Source organism: Anomaloglossus baeobatrachus, chromosome 4, assembly GCF_048569485.1.
Source record: "Anomaloglossus baeobatrachus isolate aAnoBae1 chromosome 4, aAnoBae1.hap1, whole genome shotgun sequence".
NCBI classification, from domain to species: domain Eukaryota; kingdom Metazoa; phylum Chordata; class Amphibia; order Anura; family Aromobatidae; genus Anomaloglossus; species Anomaloglossus baeobatrachus.
The window spans coordinates 314,630,764-314,647,497 of NC_134356.1; positions in this window are offsets into that span (position 1 = coordinate 314,630,764).

Here is a 16,734-nt window from a genome sequence, read left to right on the forward strand (position 1 = left end):
AGACGACAGCAGACACAGACAGAGCCGCACTGTCAGAATGAACTCGGGTGAACTTCACCCGACTTCATGGTCATGCTGCGGCTCTGTCTGTGTCGCGTCCTGATTAGCGGTCACCAGTGAAGACTCACCGGTGACCGCTAATCTCCTGAGTAACTGAAGTTAGCAGCCCTCTCTCATATACTCACCGATCCCCGATCCCCGGCGCTGCACGGCTTTCTCACTGCTCCGGCGGCTTTTACTGTTTTGAAAAAGCCGGCCGCCCATTAAACAATTTCGTATTCCCTGCTTTCCCCGCCCACCAGCGCCTATGATTGGTTACAGTGAGACATGCCCCCACTCTGAGTGACAGGTGTCACACTGCACCCAATCACAGCAGCCGGTGGGCGGGTCTATACTGTGTAGTGAAATAAATAATTAAATAATTAAAAAAAACGGCATGCGGTTCCCCCCATTTTTAAAACCAGCCAGATAAAGCCATACGGCTGAAGGCTGGTATTCTCAGGATGGGGAGCTCCACGTTATGGGGAGCCCCCCACCCTAACAATATCAGCCAACAGCCGCCCAGAATTGCCGCATACATTAGATGCGACAGTTCTGGGACTGTACCCGGCTCTTCCCGATTTGCCCTGGTGCGTTGGCAAATCGGGGTAATAAGGAGTTATTGGCAGCCCATAGCTGCCAATAAGTCTTAGATTAATCATGTCAGGCGTCTATGAGACACCCTCCATGATTAATCTGTAAGTTACAGTAAATAAACACACACCCGAAAAAATCCTTTATTAGAAATAAAAACACACACATATACCCTGGTTCACCACTTTAATCAGCCCCAAAAAGCCCTCCTTGTCCGGCGTCATCCAGGATGGTCCAGCGTCGCATCCACCGCAGCTGCATGGAGGTGACTGGAGCCGCAGCAGACACAGCCGCTCCGGTCACCTCCACACAGCAAATGAACACAGCCGCGCGATCAGCTGCTGTCACTGAGGTTACCCGCGGCCACCGCTGCATCCACCGGTGGCCGCGGGTAACCTCAGTGACAGCAGCTGATCGCACGGCTGTCTTCATTTGCTGCATGGAGGTGACCGGAGCGGCTGTGTCTGCTGCGGCTCCGGTCACCTCCATGCAGCTGCGGTGGAAGCGACGCTGGATCATCCTGGATTACGCCGGACAAGGAGGGCTTTTTGGGGCTGATTAAAGTGGTGAACCAGGGTATATGTGTGTGTTTTTATTTCTAATAAAGGATTTTTTCGGGTGTGTGTTTATTTACTGTAACTTACAGATTAATCATGGAGGGTGTCTCATAGACGCCTGACATGATTAATCTAGGACTTATTGGCAGCTATGGGCTGCCAATAACTCCTTATTACCCCGATTTGCCAACGCACCAGGGCAAATCGGGAAGAGCCGGGTACAGTCCCAGAACTGTCGCATCTAATGTATGCAGCAATTCTGGGCGGCTGTTGGCTGATATTGTTAGGGTGGGGGCTCCCCATAACGTGGAGCTCCCCATCCTGAGAATACCAGCCTTCAGCCGTATGGCTTTATCTGGCTGGTTTTAAAAATGGGGGGAACCGCACGCCGTTTTTTTAAATTATTTAATTATTTATTTCACTACACAGTATAGACACGCCCACCGGCTGCTGTGATTGGGTGCAGTGTGACACCTGTCACTCAGAGTGGGGGCGTGTCTCACTGTAACCAATCATAGGCGCTGGTGGGCGGGGAAAGCAGGGAATACGAAATTGTTTAATGGGCGGCCGGCTTTTTCAAAACAGTAAAAGCCGCCGGAGCAGTGTGAATGCCGTGCAGCGCCGGAGATCGGGGATCGGTGAGTATATGAGAGAGGGGGATAGACTGACATGGACTGAGAGTGAGGGACAGAGATAGTGACGGACTGACAGAGATTAGTGCATGACAGACATTGTGAGGCGCTTCAGGACGCAGCTTTTCAGCTGCGCTCTGAAGCAGACCTTTTTTAAGCTGCGGTGCAGAGCGCACACCTGCGCACATAGCCTCAGAAATCAAAATCGTATGAGGGATGTCACACGTTACAATTGACTAGGTTCGTGCAACAAAACGCTCAATTCTAGAGAATGATACGATGTGTTTGCGATCAACGGTTTTGCGTTCAATCCTGATCGCATGTAGCTGTCACACGCAGATACCTCACAAACGATGCCGGATGTGCGTCACTTACAACTTGACCCCAACGACGGATTGTGAGATATATTGAAGCGTGTGTAGCGGGCTTTAGAGAGCCAGATTGATGAACTCATAGACTTGCATTGAGAGCTTGTGACCGTTACCTCTGAATTCTGGTCAGTCAGATATTGCTGTCACAAGATGCCGGATCGAGATTGAAGCGGCACTGGGAATTGTTGAAGACGGCAACTGGTAACTATAATACTAGACTCAGTGCCCTTATATTAGTGGCACAACTCCAGAGCTGAAATAAAAAAAAGATAATTATTGAGTGATGCTATAATGTTTCTCTGAATAAATTAACAAAATATTAGCCTTGGGCCAAATTCACAAGTCAGGTTTTTTTTTCTCGTCCTCAAAAAATCTAATAGAGTTTGCTTTATCCAAATTTCATCCATATTTGGTCCATACTTCCATTTTTACCATCCAAGTGTAATTAGTTTTGTCATATTAAAAAAGAACCTGATGGAAGTTTCTCAAGTCTGTCCTGAAAAAGTAGTCTGCTAAAAATGGACAGTACATGGATATTAAATGGATGACATCTATGTCTTGTCTGATGTTCTGTGTACCCACACGGCATGTTGGTCAGCAACCAAAAAAATAGATGCACATCTGAATTATGTACGATTTTAAGATCAAACTCAATGCCCATTCAATTTACAGAAACTACAGACAAAAAAAGGGCAGATAAATGCCATATGACTAGGTTGTATCCGTGGGTTGTCTGTTTTTCCCTAACTGGATGCTAAAAGTGGCCTGGGAAACCTCCAACTAATTTTTATCAGATTAGAACAATGAATGACACACTGATGGTAAAAACTGACTCAAAAAAAGGATTATAGTGGGATCCTGCTGAATTGAGCATAGCCGTGCCGTTCAATAGCCAATACATCTACAGTAAATGCTTGAAGCATTTTCTAGACCTCATGTATCAAAATTGTTGTCTGTGTTTACCAGTCTGTCTATCAGTCTTACATTTCTAGTGCAGTGAAGAATATAGAACTGTAAGGCTCTGTTCATATCAAAGAGTCACAAAAAATGCTATAAAAAGCGGTCAGTCAAAAATTTAAAATCTATCCCAAAATGTTATCAATAAAATCATTGCCTAGCCCTGCAAAAAATAAGCCCCTATACAGCTCCATCAATCAACAAATGAAAACATTGAGTCTTGAGAAATGGTGACATCATTAAAACAATATTTTTTTTCTCAAAGTTCTGATTGTTATTTTACTATTAAAATAATACAAATAATTGGACAAATTTGGCGTCACCGTAATCATACTGATCAGCAAAATCATATTGGCAGGGTATTTTATCACATTATGTACGTCATAAAAACAATTCCCCAAAAAATAATATTAGAATTGTGTTTTTTTTACAATTTCACCACATTTGGATTTTTTTTTCCAATTTTATAATTGGCTGTGAAGGAGACTGAAAAGAAAAAAGGCGCTAATAGGGTACTAATGTTACAAACGTTTATAGAATAAATATCAGATGTGCTCACCTGAAACAGTTTGACCATCTTCTTACGACAGCGCGGGAGTCCACTTCTAATTGAAATTTTGACGTAAAATGAATGGCGTCATCCATAAGTACAATCCGTCCAGCAAATAACAAGCCATCATATTTCTATGTGGACATAAAAACTAAAAAAAATGTTATAAAAAGGGAAGGAAAAAACAAAAAAGCAAAAAACGAAAATTGGCCTGTTCAGGAAGGATTTGGTGACGGAAGAAAATCTATATATTGTTGAGGAGGTCATGGTTTGCAATCACTCAAAGTCTTATCCTATACACAACTGACATACTTCATTAGGCCCCTTTCACACGTCAGTGATTCTGGTACGTTTGTGCGTTTTTTAAAACGTACCAGAATCACTGACATACGCAGACCCATTATAATGAATGGGTCTGCTCACACGTCAGTGATTTTTCACTGCACGTGTCTCCACGCGGCGTACCCGCGTGTGCGTGATTGCCGCATGGAGACATGTCCATTTTTTTCTGGCATCACTGATGTTCCACGGACCACGCAGTGGTGTGATCTGTGAAACACGTGCCAGAAAAAAATGTGCTTTTAAAATAAAAATCATTTTTGCTCACCCGGCGTCCAGCGATGTCCTCTGCAGTCCGTTCTCCCTGCTGCTTCTGAGCCGGCTCATTATTGTCGCGCATATTCATTATGCGCGACACAGCCGACCCGGAAGCAGCTGCTGCGGGGGTCACCGCCGGCCGGATGCTGCACTGCGGGAACGATCAGCACCATGGACAGCGGGAGCGGGCGCAGGTGAGTTGTTTTCTAAGTGCAATCACGGGCCACGGAGAACGGAGCCCGGATTGCACTTAGACAACCCACGTGTGCCGTGATTCACGGCACACGCAGGGACATGTGCGTGTTTTACACGCCAGTGAAAAACGTCACTGTTTTTCACTGACGTGTGAAACGGGCCTTACAGTAGGACAAGACTTAGTAATCAGACATGGACACTTTCACTCCCATTTTGGAGCTTTTGATATGTATTAATGTGAAATAGCCGTAGCTTGGTTGACATTTGGTAAATGTAAGGTTCTCCTTGCTATATACTTTGTGACAGGGAAGGTAAGAACTGCCTGTATGTTCAGTTAACTATGGAGGATTCCACAAAGGGCATCTATTTGTCACTGTCCCAGCCTGCTATTTACAGTTACACTTCTCGAACCCACCATTCCTTCCTAAAATAGTCAATGAGACATGATTTTTGTAAGACAGCAACATGCTTCAATCATCTCTGACCTTAATAATTATAAAGCTAGGAATAGCTGGTAAAAAGGGGCCCACAACAAGGTTTGCCTCAACCTCAATCGTTACTCAATATGACATGAAACTAATTATATCTGGCACAGTGTCTTCCTAATTAAATCTGATCATTTATCCTCATTACTCCATTACCTGGATAAATCAGTATGCAGGAAAATGAATATATTACACTTGAAGGCAAATGTTCACTATATTGCACATATGGTTACTAATAATATATTGTGACAATTCTGATTGACAATTTTAAAGCTAGCAGTATATACATTTTGTCATATAGTCTCCAGCACATATTACACAGTGAAATGTGTGCAATTGTAACCTACAAACTACCACCCATTGATTTCTCTTAAAGTTCTGTGTAAATTAATGGTGCCATACAAGTGAGTAAAATAAATCCGTATCTCTGTTCAAATTACACAGAGATTGAAAATAGCATTGAGGAAAAAGCAGTGGCATGTCACTTATTGAAATAGATTCGGCATACATGGCTTCCTTGTGGTAGCTACAGGGGGTGTCACACATATTTAATGATTCTCCATGTGGAAATCCAACTAGCAGGAAGCTTTTAGGCCAATGCTTCCTGGGTAAACGGGATCATTGCATTTCACCCAGCATTCTCATGTAGCTAATCAAACCCCTACTGTGTAATGATAATGGACACTCCAAAACAACACTGAAGAGGACAAAAGGCCCCTCCGGGTGGGTGATAAACCAAATCATGCTGTAAAGTCTCTTTAAAGCCCCCTTCACACATCCGTGAAAAACATTTGTGTTTTGCATGGTCGTGTTGAAGGTGCAAATGGCCCATCCATGTGCCATGATTTTGGCACACTAGTGTTCACCGTGTGCTATCCGTGATAGCATACGGAGAGCAGGAACTTTTTACTCACCTGTCCCTGGCACTGCTGTCCCCAGTGCTGATGCCTCCGGCGCTGCTGCTTCCGGGTCCACGGTGCAGTGAATATTCATGGGCATAATAAGCGGGCCTGGAAGCAAGAGACACCAGGTCTGGATACAGCTGACTTATAGAAAATAATTTTATTTCAAAGACACATGTTTTCTCCAACACGTGTTTTCACTGGATCAGATCAGTGTGTGGTCCGCGTGACATCAGTGCTGCCAAAGAAAAAAGGAATTGTCTTCGTACGGAACACGTGGACACGCGTGTTCTCCATATGGACACACAGTCCTTGTGAAAACACTAATGTATGCATTGCTTTTAATAGGTCTGCGTATATCCATGTTTCTAGTACGTATGAAAATGGACATAATATGTATTGGAATCACGGACATGTAAGGGGGTCTAAATGATTAGATTTTAGTTACAGGGTAACACCAGAGTACTTAAGTTCAATTCCAGAAAGCATTTTATTGTGTAGATGGCCATACTAATTTATGCGGGGTTCATTAGTAACATTATACTGACAATTAATGGCACTGCTGATATATAGGTGAATAAAGGGTGCCTGCTGCTTTATATCTTTCTATCCTCCGGTTTCGTGAAATGAGTGATGGAGCCTAAAATAACCTGGAATTGTTCTCCTTCTAATGTTTCATTTGCAATCACTAATTGTGTTTCCGGATGGAGACTGTTACAGTACAGTAACCTTTCTTTTGTCATTACACACAGCATGGGGCTGCTTATTATGATATACAGTAGTTATTTTCTATAAAACGATACATTGTGTGCAATCCAGTCAGGTTTAACTATTGTAATAAAGCATGTTACATTTGTCTGACCTAAGATTGCACTGTTTCCAAGATTCATGGTCCTAGTAATTAGGCAACACACACAATTATGCATTCGGAACCTAGAGAAGGATACAGCAAGGTAACAAACCAAGGAAGACGCCTCCTGATGACCGAGGACGGCCAGATCCGTACAGACTAGTCTATGGTGCCACCTGGTGGATTGCTCGGTTACATGCTCAGTGGTCTGGGGATTTTGATTCCTTCTGTAAAGAAAGTTTTCATTTTTTAATCCAAAATTCCCTTACATATTTCAATTTTGTAAACAAAACTTTGTTAGAATGTGCTTTTTTACCCACAGACAATACACCTTGTATATAGTTATCTTATAAGGGAGATTTATTCACTACTGAATCATCTTATGTTGGAGCAAATATGCCAAGATTATTGAAATGCATACGCTTCTCAAGAAGTTTAGTGCATCTTGGTTATCCTTATGCAAGATATTGTTTGCGCCTGGAAGCAGGGGCACATTTGCAATTTGCGATATAAATAATAATAAATATCTCAGATGTTAAAAAGGGAAAAAGTTGTAAATATGACCACAAACATGTATGACTTTTTTATGCACAAAATATAACCCCAAAATGTATGACTTTTTTATACCCGAAAACTGGCACAGCATCCTCACTATATGTTCCCCTATATTTTCTTTTGTCTAAGCTTGGTACATTATCTTTATCAACGGGGTGAGGGTACCCCAGAATTTAATGCTGAAGAAATGGAGGGTTAAATGATGAGCAATGTTTTTTTATTATTTTCATAGATTTTCACAATTTTTTTATACATTGTGGGCATCCTCGTTCACACTCTCCGTCCTGGAGGATTTTCCAGTTTTGCACATTGATTTTACAATCTAGCCTGCTGAAAACACTAAGGGGTACTTTGCACGTTGCGACATCGCTACTGCGATATCGTCGGGGTCCAATCGAAAGTGATGCACATCCGGTGCCGGTAACGACGTCGCAACGTCTAAAACCTAGAAGCACTGACAAACGATCGCAAAAGCGTTGCAAATCGGTGATCTATGTAGTGTCATTTCCATAATTTCGCTGCAGCGACAGGTACGATGTTACTCATTCCTGCGGCAGCACATATCGCTGTGTATGAAGCCGCAGGAGCGAGGAACATCTCCTTACCTGCGTCCCGCCTGCAATGAGGAGGGCGGGACGCTTACGACCCGCTCATCTCCGCCCCTCTGCTTCTATTGGCTGCCTGCCGTGTGACGCCGCTGTGACGCCGCATGACCCGCCCCCTTAGGAAGGAGGCGGGTTGCCAGCCAGAGCGACGTCGCAGGGCAGGTAAGTGCGTGTGAAGCTGCCGTAGTGATAATGTTCACTACAGCAGCTATAACAAGAGATCGCATCTGCGACGGGGAGGGGTCTATCGCGCTCGGCATCGCTACAATCGGCTAGTGATGTCGCAGCATGCAAAGTACCCCTAACACTCAATGTGTATTCATTCCTCCCAACCATCCTGGATTCAGCAGGACTGTCTCGATTAGAGGGCTTCCTCCTGCAGTCACGTTGTTTGGCTCCGACTCTTGTGCAGTGAATAAATTAAATTCTCATCTGCTCTGATTTCCTAGAACTCATCAGCTCTTTTTCCATAGGCAGCAGCTCTACCATTGAGCCACTGCCTGTATTGAGAGGCATGGGAGGATTTGGTAATCTTGACCTGTATTACAGGCAGTAGAATGCACAAGCAAATTATTCAGTTACATAGAGAGATAGATAGATACATGATAGATAGATAATAGATACATGATAGATAGATAGATAGATAGATACATGATTGATAGATAGATAAATAGATAGATACATGATAGATAGAGAGATATGTGCCACCCCCGTGACGGCAGCCTGCCGCTGCTCGGGTCTGGGCCTTCCGGTGGGTGGCTTGAGGGTCTACGGACCCGGGGGATCCCGCGGACACTACGAATGAATGGGGTTGAGGGGAGGTGGATGTGGGACGTATATGTGCGGGCTGGGCCGTACTAAGTTCGTGACGCCACCCACGATATGTGGTGAGTTTGGACACCACCGCTGCAGTTATGGGGCACCCGGGGAAGATGTTGTGCAGCAAGTTGTTAACCCCTCCGTGGGGAGGGATGGTGGCCCCGGGACCCGTTGGGGGTGTTTGTTGGTGCAGGGGAATGGGGGACCGCAGGGTGCTGGTGTACTCACTATGGAAGAAAACACACGAGTCTCTGGTAAACCAAGGGGATGGTGGTTGGTGCCCGCAGCCAGGTGCGTTCTGGTCCCCCACCCGGCTGGTGGTCTCTGTCTTTCTCCTGCACCTTTGTGTAATGGTGGACTGCCTGTGCTTGCAACTTGAGGAGTCCGCTCCCGGCCGGTTGTAGTCTAAGGAGCCCTTGCCTGCAGACGCTGGCCCATGGAATCTCTGAGCCCTGGCGGTGGCCTTCGATCCCCCTCGGTGAGCTGTTGTCTTCAATCAAGACTTTGGGTGGGACAGGACCTCTAGTCCTGGCCTCAATCGGTTTATTAGCCGATTCCAGTCGCTTCTGGTCCCAGCTTCAGGGTCCGAGTACCCCCTGTGTACTCCGGTTTCCGAGTCAGTTCCCCGGGTCGGTACGGGCGGGCCACTACCCTGTCCCGGTCCACCACGGTTCGGCTGATGTCACCTGTGAGGGAAAGGTGTTGTGTAGGGGCCTATCTGTGACTACCTGGCCCGGCCAGGGCGTCACACATAGATAGATAGACAGAGAGATAGATAGATAGATAGATAGATAGATAGATGCTGGAGGATTGTGTGACTCATCCCCGGGATTTTTATGCCATTCCTAGAATATTTTACCCTCTGTGTGATGGATTATTTGATGGAAATTCTGGATTGCATGGAATAAATATGCTTTAGATTGCTGACTCATCTCTTGCTCTGTTGATTGTGTGATATGGGAGAAGGACCCCGTCACAAATGGTGGCAGCAGTGGGATTAACAGAGTGCAGGCTAATGGAGATCAACTCACATAGTGAGTACAGAAATTGGACCGCATCCAAACTAAAGGAGAGAGCCAGAGATCTGAGTCTGAGCTACCAGGGACTGATTAAAGAAGCCTTAATTGATCTACTGGTGGGTGCAAGCCAGTCCACCTCCGCCCAGATGTCTGACAGACAAGCACTGTGGACGGGGATCCCTTCCCCAAAAGCCAGTGGTGTGGTTCGAAGAAGAAATGGCAGCTCTGGGCCCCGGTGTATCCCAGGAGTATAAGGAGGATGCTGCTCACCGAGCACAGAGGAGACAAGAAGCAATGGAGTCCAACAGAGGGAGTAATGTGAGTTGGAGTGTAAACCCAGCGATCTGGGATCCTGTACGGATCAACCGGGTGGACTTCAAGCCATTTGATGAGGCTTCCAGAGATGTGGAAGGGCTCTTCAAGAACTTTGAGCAGTAGTGTGCAGTGATGGAGATGCCCCTCTCTAGCTGAATGCATTTGTTAGTGGGACTCATGAACGGAAGCCTAGCAGAGGCTTATCGCACCATTGACTCACAGCAGAACCAGGATTACATTGTAAAGTGGACTATCCTGGATAGTGATGAGCGAGTACTAAAAAGCTCGGGTGCTCGAAGCTCGGGCTGAGCCTCCCAAGATACTCGTGTACTCGGCCCGAGCAACGAGCCCAATGTTATCCTATGGGAGACCCGAGTATTTTTGTGAAATGACCCCCCGGCAGCATGGAGAAACCCTAAAAATGTCACAAAAGTCTCAGAAGAGTGCTCAAATGACATGGCAACAGCATGGGGAAGACCCCTTGAAGCATTTATCACTGAAAAGTCACAGCTGTGAACAATTTTGTCCGCGTTTTACGCCATTTTTACGGACTCACCAGAAAACCTTCCAAAATGACCCCAAAATGATTTTTCATGGCGGAAATGTTAAGGACACATACCCAATAGTGAGATAGAGCTGGTGTATGTTACTTTTTGAGATTAATACATGAAAGATTTTACGTGAAAACATTGTGTGGCACTCCGATGTCCCTGAAAAGAGACGTACATGAAGGCCTCTTGAGTCTAATGTGCCCATTTTGAGGAAGTGAGTCTTTGTAGTATTTTCCTTTGCCAGGGCAGTCCAAAATTGTGAGGTTCACCAATGCCCCTGCATACAGACGTGCATGAGGGCCTGTAAACCTGAAGTGCCCATTGTAAGGAAGTGGGTCTATTGTAGTATAGCCCTTAGGCAGGGCAGCCAAAAATTGGGAGGCTCCACGATGTCCCTGGGTAGAGACGTGCATGAGGGCCTCAAAACATTAAGTGTCCATTGTCAGGAAGTGGGTGTATTATAGTATAGCCCTTAGGCAGGGCAGCCAAAAATTGGGAGGCTCCACGTTGTCCCTGGGTAGAGACGTGCATGAGGGCCTCAAAACATTAAGTGTCCATTGTCAGGAAGTGGGTGTATTATAGTATAGCCCTTAGGCAGGGCAGCCAAAAATTGGGAGGCTCCACATTGTCCCTGGATAGAGACGTGCATGATGGCCTGTAAACCTGAAGTGCCCATTGTAAGGAAGTGGGTCTATTGTAGTATAGCCCTTAGGCAGGGCAGCCAAAAATTGGGAGGCTCCACGTTGTCCCTGGGTAGAGACGTGCATGAGGGCCTCAAAACATTAAGTGTCCATTGTCAGGAAGTGGGTGTATTATAGTATAGCCCTTAGGCAGGGCAGCCAAAAATTGGGAGGCTCCACGTTGTCCCTGGGTAGAGACGTGCATGAGGGCCTCAAAACATTAAGTGTCCATTGTCAGGAAGTGGGTGTATTATAGTATAGCCCTTAGGCAGGGCAGCCAAAAATTGGGAGGCTCCACGTTGTCCCTGGGTAGAGACGTGCATGAGGGCCTCAAAACATTAAGTGTCCATTGTCAGGAAGTGGGTGTATTATAGTATAGCCCTTAGGCAGGGCAGCCAAAAATTGGGAGGCTCCACGTTGTCCCTGGGTAGAGATGTGCATGAGGGCCTCAAAACATTGTTCCCATTGCAAAGGAGCGGGTCTCCTGTCGTTGTAATGTCCATTCTGCAAAGAATGGGCGAAAAAATTTACCACTGGGGGTATACCTGAAACAAAGGCCTAAGTATTGCAATTTGTAACGGTCATCATCATGGTGGCGCATGAGGAGAAGGAGGAGCAGTCCAGCGATTATCCAAAGTCCAGAAGTGTGTACCCATGGGTGAGTGGAGGTACATGGCAAACTTTAAATTCCGCTCTCATTTGCTGGTGGTGTGGTGAAGTCTGGCCCAATCCAACCCTTGTTCATCTTGATCAGAGTCAGCCTGTCAGCATTTTCAGTTGACAGGCGGGTGCGTTTATCTGTAATGATTCCACCTGCGGCACTAAAAACACGCTCTGACAAAACGCTAGCAGCAGGGCAGGCCAGGACTTCCAAGGCGTAGAGAGCCAATTCATGCCACGTGTCCAGCTTGGATACCCAATAATTGTAAGGCACAGAGGAATGTCGGAGTACAGTTGTTCGATCTGCAAGGTACTCCTTCAGCATCTGGGCAAACTTAGGATTTCTTGTGGCACTACCCCGCACCTCAGGGGCTGTGGTACGTGAGGGGCTGAGAAAACTGTCCCACATCTTAAAGACTGTTCCCCTACCTCTGGCGGATTGGACTTGTGCCTCTCTCGGCTGTACGCCTCGGTTGTCCACTGATTCATGACCTATGCCGCTAGCGTTTTGTGAGGGGAATGCTTTGCCTACTTCCGTGACTATGGCCTTCCGGAACTGCTGCATTTTGGTTGACCTCTCCTCCACGGGAATAAGAGACAAAAAGTTCTCCTTGTAGCGTGGGTCTAACAGTGTTACCAACCAGTAATGATTGTCGGCCAAGATGTTCTTAACGCGAGGGTCACGAGACAGGCAGCTTACCATAAAGTCAGCCATGTGCGCCAGACTCTTAACAGCCAGGACTTCAGTAGCCTGACCAACAAGATGACTGAACATGCTGTCCTCCTCCTCCTCCTCCTCCTCCTCCTCATCTACCCTGTCCTCTGGCCAGCCACGCTGAACCGAGGATATGACTGGTGTGCATGTCATATCCTCAATTTGGCCGGAGAGTTGCTCCATGTCTTCATCCTCCTCCTCGTCATAGTCCTCCACTGCACGTTGTGATGAGACGAGGCTGGGCTGTGTGTTATCATCACCCACACCCACTACTGTTTCTTGCTGCAACTCATCGCGCTCCGCCTGCAATGCATCATGTTTGTTTTTCAGCAGAGACCGTTTTAGAAGGCAGAGTAGCGGTATGGTGACGCTAATAATGGCGTCATCACCACTCACCATCTTGGTGGAGTCCTCAAAGTTTTGGAGGATGGTACATAGGTCTGACATCCATCTCCACTCCTCAGGTGTTATGTGTGGAGTTTGACCCATTTCCCGACGGCTTAGGTGATGCAGGTACTCAACAACTGCCCTCTTCTGCTCACATATCCTGACCAACATGTGCAGAGTTGAATTCCAACGCGTGGGGACATCACACACCAGTCTGTGAGCCGGAAGATGCAAACTGCGCTGAAAGCCGGCAAGGCCGGCTGAAGCAGTAGGTGACTTTCAAAAATGTGCAGACAGGCGGCGAACTTTTACCAGCAGATCAGACAGCTCTGGGTATGACTTTAGAAACCGCTGAACCACGAGGTTGAGCACATGGGCCACGCATGGAACATGTGTCAGCTGGCCTCGCCTCAAAGCCGCCACCAGGTTCCGGCCATTGTCACACACGACCTTTCCTGGCTTTAGGTTCAGAGGTGTGAGCCAGTGATCTGCCTGCTGTTTCAGAGCTGTCCACAGCTCTTCTGCATTGTGGGGTTTGTCACCTATGCAGATTAGCTTCAGCACAGCCTGTTGCCGCTTCGCCGAGGCAGTGCTGCAGTGCTTCCAGCTTGTGACTGGTGTGGAGGGTACAGTGGATGAGGATGCGCAGGAGGAGGAGGAGGCTGAAGAGCATGACATTCCGGAGCTGTAGAGTGTGGGTGAAACACTGACTGAGGTAGGGCCTGCAAACCTTGGTGTGGGAAGGACGTGTTCCGTCCCTCGCTCAGACTGGGTCCCAGCTTCCACAATATTAACCCAGTGTGCCGTCAACGAGATGTAGCGTCCTTGCCCACAAGCACTTGTCCACGTGTCTGTGGTTAGGTGGACCTTGGGTGAAACAGCGTTGTTCAGGGCACGTGTGATGTTTTGTGACACGTGGTTATGCAACGCGGGGACGGCACACCGGGAGAAATAGTGGCGGCTGGGGACCGAGTAACGTGGGACAGCTGCCGCCATCAGGTCACGAAATGCTTCTGTCTCCACCAGCCTAAAAGGCAACATTTCCAGCGCAAGCAGTCGCGAAATGTTAGCATTTAGAACTGTGGCATGTGGGGTGTTGGCAGTGTATTTGCGCCTGCGTTCAAAGGTTTGCTGAATGGATAACTGAACGCTGCGCTGGGACAAGGACGTGCTTGATGATGGTGTTCTTTCTGCGTAGGCAACTGCAGGTGCAGGAGTGGAGGAGGCTTGTTCGCAGGCAGCATGGACAGGGGATTGGCTCGCATGCACAACCAGCGAAGACGTAGCAGTGACATCAGCAAGCACTGCTCCTCGACTCTGTTGTACTTCCCACAAAGTCGGGTGCTTGGCTGACATGTGCCTGATCATGCTGGTGGTGGTCAGGCTGCTAGTTTTGGTGCCCCTGCTGATGCTGGCACGGTAGGTGTTGCAAATGGCCTTTTTTGAATCATCTGGATCCAACTTAAAAAACTGCCAGACTCGGGAAGACCTAACATTTGTACAGGCACCTTGTGTCGTCGTGTTGTTCCGGGGAACGGTTGCCTGACTTCTGCCTGGGGCCACCACCCTGCTTCTTACTGCCTGTTGTGATGCTACGCCTCCCTCCCCCTGTCCTCGCTCTGCATATCCTCCTGCCAGGTTGGGTCAGTTACTGGATCATCCACCACGTCGTCTTCCTCTTCCGCACCCTGCTCCTCCTCCTGACTTCCTGACAATTGTGTCTCATCATCGTCCACCACTTGTTGAGACACGTTGCCAACTTCGTGAGAACGTGGCTGCTCAAATATTTGGCCATCTGTACAGACGATCTCCTCATGACCCACTTCAATATGAGCTGGCGAGAGGCCAGAATGTGTGAATGGAAACGTGAACAGCTCTTCCGAGTGTCCAAGTGTGGGATCATTAATGTCCGAGGAGGACGTGTACTCAGCCTGGTGGTAGGAAGGAGGATCAGGTTCAGAAATGTGCGGTGCAGTATCACGGCTACTGACACTTGACCGTGTGGAAGACAGAGTGTTTGTGGTGGTGCCAATCTGACTGGAAGCATTATCTGCTATCCAACTAACAACCTGTTGACACTGGTCTTGGTTCAAGAGCGGTGTACTGCTGCGGTCCCCAAGAATTTGGGACAGGACGTGCGAGCGACTAGATGTGGCCCTTTGTTGTGGCGAAATTAGAGCTTGCCCACGACCTCGGCCTCTGCCTGCACCACCATCACGTCCACTTCCTTGTTCCTTGCCAATGCCCTTGCGCATTTTGCAATGCTGTGCACTGCTGACGTGTATATTCACTACTTGTGCGTTATATCAAAGTTTGTGGAAATTGCACACAAGTGCACCTGTACGCTGCCACCAACAGGCACACACGTGCGGTTTTAAAAACCAAGCACGGACGCAATAAGAACCTAACAGGTTTTTTTGGGGAGCGACAATTACAGACAAGTCAGACACTATCTGGACTGTTTTACACTGTGTACACCAGCCCCAGATATGATGAAGGCTGGTATACGGTCACCACTACCCTGCCTGCCTGCCTGCCTGTATACTGGTACAATAGTCCTGACAAGGACTCTTCTGGTCACTAGCCTGTATTCAGACCTGGCTATACCCTGCCTGTATATAGCAACAATAGTCCTGAGAAGGACTCTGCTACTGTACTCCGACCTGGCTATACCCTGCCTGCCTGTATACAACTAGAATAGTCCTGAGAAGGACTTTTGGTCACACTGTTTGCAGCCCTGCAACTGAAAAAGCTATAAAGGGCCGCAAAGCTTTCCCTGAATCAGCGACACTCTCCCTGCACTGACTGTCTGGATAGCTGTGAGCAGAGCACAGCGCGCCGGCCGGTATAAAGGCTCGGTCACGCTGTGCAGGCCGGCCAATCACTGCAATTCCACAACTAACAGGGCTGTGGCATTGCAGTGGTCTGCCAGCCAATCCCTGCATGAGGGCTGGCTCTCAAAAGAGCGCCAACATGCAGAAATGAAGACCACGAGTACAGCACGAGTATCGCGAGATTACTCGGTCCCCGCCGAGCAGCCCGAGAACAGCGATACTCGTGCGAGTACCGAGTAGTTACAAGCATGCTCGCTCATCACTAATCCTGGATTACCATGCTATCACCCCAGACTCACATAGGGCACAGTTCTGAGACCTCCCATGCGCCACAGAGGGATCTTTTAGGATGTATGCCCATAAGATGGCTGGAAGCGGAAGACGCTTTCACTGTGGAAGATGTTATCCAGGTATTTCTTATAGAACAATTTCTTTCCAAGTGTCCCTCAGAAATAAATGGGAAAGGTATAAAAAAAAATGCAGCATAGTTACATAGGTTAAAAAAAGACCTAGGTCCATCTAGTTCAACCTTCCTCTACCAATTCTACATTTTGTTCCTCTTGAGATAGGGCATTTCACAGTCTGACTGCTCTAATTGTAAAGAACCCTTCCTATGTAGCTGCCGGAATCGCTTTTCTTCCACTCGAAGTGAGTGTCCCCCAGTCCTTAGTATTATCTGTGGAAGGAATAGATCATGTTCCAGTCCTTTACATTGATTACACATGTATTTATATATATAATTGAGATCTCCTCTGAGACATCTTTTTTCTAAGCTAAACAAGCCAAACTTTTCCAACCTCTCATCACATGGGACGCCTTCCATTCCTTGTAGTAGTCTAGTTACCCATCATTGAACTGACGCTAC